The sequence below is a fragment of the Zingiber officinale genome, chromosome 1A, assembly GCF_018446385.1.
Source record: "Zingiber officinale cultivar Zhangliang chromosome 1A, Zo_v1.1, whole genome shotgun sequence".
In the NCBI taxonomy this organism is placed as follows: domain Eukaryota; kingdom Viridiplantae; phylum Streptophyta; class Magnoliopsida; order Zingiberales; family Zingiberaceae; genus Zingiber; species Zingiber officinale.
The window spans coordinates 102,857,459-102,862,157 of record NC_055987.1 but is presented as its reverse complement, the minus strand read 5'-3'; the positions used below and the strand labels follow the sequence as shown (position 1 = coordinate 102,862,157).

Sequence of the window (4,699 nt, the reverse complement as noted above, 5' to 3'; positions counted from 1 at the left end):
TCGGGTTAAAACCGGTGTAGTATCACTTAACGACACCGGTCTTCGAATCGGTTATTAACCGGTGTAGTATCACTTAACGACACCGTTTCATCAACGGTGTAAAACCGATGTAATATTGTATGTTAATAACACCAGTTTTGGCAGCGGTAAATGACCGATGTAATATTAGTTAATAACACCGGTTTTGCAGCGGTGGAAGATCGATGTAATATGTATATTTTTTAACAGCACAAATTTGATTTCCGAAACAATGAAAAACCGACAATAACAAAAAAAAATACACAAATATTCACAAATTATACAAATATTCTTCATTCAATAATATCCATAAAATACACAAATATTTACAAATTATATAAATAATCTTCTTACAACAATATCCATAAAATACCCAAACATTCTTTTTACATCAAAAGCTAGCTAATAGATATCAAAATCAAGGTAGAACATTCTTTTAACACATCAAGGTAGAACCGCACTTCAAATGTAATCTAGCATGCATTCAGCCCACTCGAACCGCACTTCATCAATTTCAACTCTGGAGTACTTGAGATTTGTAAACTGTAACAACACATAAATCCACCATATGTCAAATAACTAAAACAAATGTGTACATGTATCAAATAAAAAATATAAGATCACAAGTGCTTGTCATAAACATGCTTACCAGCGTGTTGAAACCTATTCTGTGAATGGTGGCTTCGAATGAACTTCACGAGCAAGGCCAAAATTTGCTATCTTCACAAAGTCCTTGGTTACCAATAAGTTCTCTGCAAAGGTTATAATCTAGTTTAATAGAATGCTAACTTCACCAGAATAATTATAGGTGCATAAATCACATTTAATAGAATAAATGCTAATCCTAGATAACAACGTTGTAGGAATAGATCTGTTAAGAGCACACAAATGAATCTTTATAGGGATATTTGGTCAAAAGCGGAACTAAAGAGGTACACCTACCTCCCATGTCAAAAAGTCACTTCCTCGAGTTGGATATGGCTTTTGCAAATCTAGCTCCATATAGAAGGTGTAGAGTTTGATATCTTGAAGCTGCAAATCCAATCAGAAGTAGGATTAGCGTGGTAAGAAAGACATTGAAAATCCCATTAATAGACACATATTGGCCATGAGAACCCTTGTTCTTGTCATTGAAATAAGGTGGGGTAGTTATCATGCCTCCCAAACTTGAATTAAAAGGATATGGGAGAAGACCCCTAAATCCTTCATTTATCCATTGAACTTCCTTAATGTATGAAGGCATAAAAAATGAAGAAGGATAACGATGCCATTCACTTCTGATGCAAAGCATAGTCTCTATGCATAAAGGCAAGCATTCCATCAAATTTAAAACTATAATCTAATCAAACAATATGCGTAATCAACCAGACTTTCAAAACAAAAATTGTGAATAAAGAAAAAATTTGATCACCTTGAGCATCAATTATGTAGAATTATTTTTCAGTTTTGTTTCCTTTTATTCTAAACACTATTAAAGGTACATAAGAACGCTGAAAAAGTAATGATGATCCTTCGAAAAGAGTAGGTAGAGATGTTGCATCTTAAAACTTGATATTGAATTTACTACAAACAGGATATTCTAGTTCAAAATAAAAAAAATTTACCATTTCAAATAACATCGTGATGGCCCAAGTGTTTATATATTTCCAAAGGCACGAATCACTCATTAAGTATAGAGAACGTATGACTATGGGATGCACACAATATAAGGCCAAGAAAAATGGGTCTTAGTCCCTTAGCAATCTGTGTAGATAGACAAGAAGAAATCAAACATAGTATAGTTACTTGCTTAAACAATGAACCATATTAAGAAAGGGAGAACATACCATCACAAGCAATGAGTCTTCCACTGCATACTTATTGCGAAAAAGATCCGAGAAACTATCAATAATAGCAATTGCTACAATGCAAATAAGTGGATATATTGGATAGATAAATATGTGACACAGTAAAAGATCTAGGAAACTATCAATGAAAGCCGTTGTTGCGATGCCGATAAGTGGATATATATTGGACAGAGAAATCTATGACATAGCAAATTAGCCTAGCATAAGACCTAAATTAAGATGTGCATTTATGATTTGCTTACATATCTTGATGAAGATACGTATGCAATGTTAGACAAGATAGTACCTTTCATATACAACTACGGACTGAAGAACAAAGTTTATCAATATGATCCTTCACAATCTATCACTCACCTAGAAAGTAAGTTGACCATTCGCATCACGACTAGTGCCACATTTCACATTAATAAATTTAACAAAATCATCCAACTCCCGTTCAGCCTCATAATCTTCACCATCTTTGTTTTCCTTGGGAAAAAACTTCAAGGTAGGATAACCACTAACTCCATACCTGAAATGCAGAAGGCATCCCGCTTAACAAACTAATTCAGAATGACAAAGTTGAAAATTCTGATCCTCCCACATAGGAAATGACTAAATAGTCTTTAGTATAGTGAATTTTTAGATGGAATCATTCATATCAAACCAAATTATTGCTAACACCCTATCATAGTAAGGATGATATACCAAAAAAAATGACTGAAGAGGACTTCATCATGATAATTTGAGAAATAATAATGATTAAGCACAAAATATAGTAGGTCATAATGCACATTTTTCACACAATTTTCATGTCAGATGAATGTTGGATAAGGTTGGAAGGATTTTAGCATTACACTTCTTCTCAAACATCAACGAATTCAAATATTAAATTTGTAGAAAACAAGAATTGTGAGTGAATCTAATCCTCCTCTCAATCAGATGTTGATTCTGCATTTAAGGTATCAACTGACATCACACTACCACAATTCCCCAAATCTAAATCTAGTACATAGGTGATTAGAAATACAGAACTCTCAGTTTGACAACTATTTAGCAATATGTAAGTTTCAAAATACATATAATTCAATAAATGATACCTACTTTCAACTTACTCTAAATTAACATCATATAATATTTCTCCAAAATCTAAATAGGTAGCAGAACTAATGAAGCATTCAAGGTACACAATTGACTAAATCCACATCAATGAATCAGGTTAGATCTAGTAATCTCATAATTAAAAACATGGCAAATATGACCTTAGGCTAATCTAGGTCTTAAGCCCTGTCTCAACAAAAATACTCACAGGAGCAAGATGCTTGCAGTGGCCACACCTGTTTGAAGATAAGAAACTTAGTCGTCTACAGTGGATAAGGAAAAGTATCTAATGCTACAAATGGAGAGAAAAAAAAGAACCTCAGCAAATACACTAACCATGGATCATAGAATTCAACAAGAACATCTTTATTTACATCAAGAACAATCTGATCAAATGTCTGGAGTCAATACTACTACATTAGAAGGGATAGTTGCTAGTAGTGTGCTACATTTAGACTCAATCACTACATGGCAGTATAGCACACTAGTAGTGTGCTACATTTAGACTCAAAATGATCAGAAAAGATAAAACCAAAAAAGGAATCTGAGCATGTCCTATTCAGTAAAAGAGATGATGCTTCTTGGTCTGATTTAGAACGATGCTAACCTTCCCAATCAAAACAGATTTAGCCTTTTTAAAGCTCGATCCAAGCTTTTCATATTCAGGGGCAAGCTTCTTGTAGTGTCCACACCTGCGACAAAATGGTATTAGAAGGGTTAAAATTATGCAATTAAAATACACACACATGGAGATCCATTGCTTTAAACTGGATACTTAATGGAGTCTACATTCATCTTCTATAGTCTTGGCAAACAATCAGTTATGAGAATCGACCATATATAGTGCATTTCAAGTGTATCTTCTAAAGAGAAATACAAGTCGCGGTTTCAATTTCGACACAAGAAGAAACAATGGTGAAGAGCAAATAAGAATTTCAACATCAAAGGCATAGAAGTAGGTTTCGATTTCCAAACTATAAGCTAAGATAAATAGGCGTTTTGTCGTCGACAGGCCCAAGTTTAGGCGCAAGTCCAAAATCAAACAGCTTGGGGTTGAAGTTTTCATCCAACAACATGTTTGCCGCCTTCATATCCCTGTAAATTACGGGAGGGTTTGCAACATCGTGCAAGTACGTGAGCCCCTTTGCATATTCCATTTTTTGATTGGTCAGTTCACACTTCAATTTTAGGTTTTAGGTTTTAGGTTAGGCATAAGAAAAGGTGGGGCAAGAACGAAATTCTTAGAGAATAAGACAATAATCAAATTAGTTTTTTCTATGAGCAGGGGAATCAAAAGACACATAAATCACACACAGAGATACCAACTTCATACATCGAAACCTAAAATTTGTACTAGGTAAAATGTTTTCCATGGAAAAAGGAAATGCAGGAAAGACCAAAATCTCGAACCTACTTTTGCCTCCTACAAACACTAGTTCATGTTGTCACAACTTACAATCCCTGCAGCAAATGGCTTTCTAAGATGAATAGTATTGACCTCCAAACTATCTAAAACAAGACAAATTAAAGATGAACACTGCCTCAAAATAAGGAGTCCAACCTATAAAACATAATATATCGAGCGTTGTGCAACTCCATTATTCACACGCAAGAACAAACCTTTTTCTTGAGAACACGACGCAAAGTGCCTTAAAAGTGAATATTGAAACAATAATTACTCAAATTCCAGCCACAAATGATGAGAAACTAATATAGATGAAGATGGTTATTCACCAATGCAGCGTAAGTGCAAT

At 34.2% G+C, this 4,699-nt stretch overlaps 1 long non-coding RNA gene across 2 annotated transcripts; it reads right to left on the bottom strand.

Moving 5' to 3' along the window:
• Window positions 1-507: 507 nt before the first annotated feature.
• On the bottom strand, window positions 508-1,247 carry LOC122008068. Of its 2 annotated transcripts, none has more exons than XR_006119182.1 (3): window positions 1,213-1,247; window positions 668-770; window positions 508-561 (listed from the first exon to the last, which is right to left on the bottom strand). It is a non-coding gene; the product is annotated as an uncharacterized LOC122008068 (long non-coding RNA). The 2 variants fall into 2 exon arrangements; XR_006119183.1 differs by lacking the exon at window positions 1,213-1,247 and adding an exon at window positions 961-1,153.
• Between the last annotated feature and the right edge of the window lie 3,452 nt (window positions 1,248-4,699).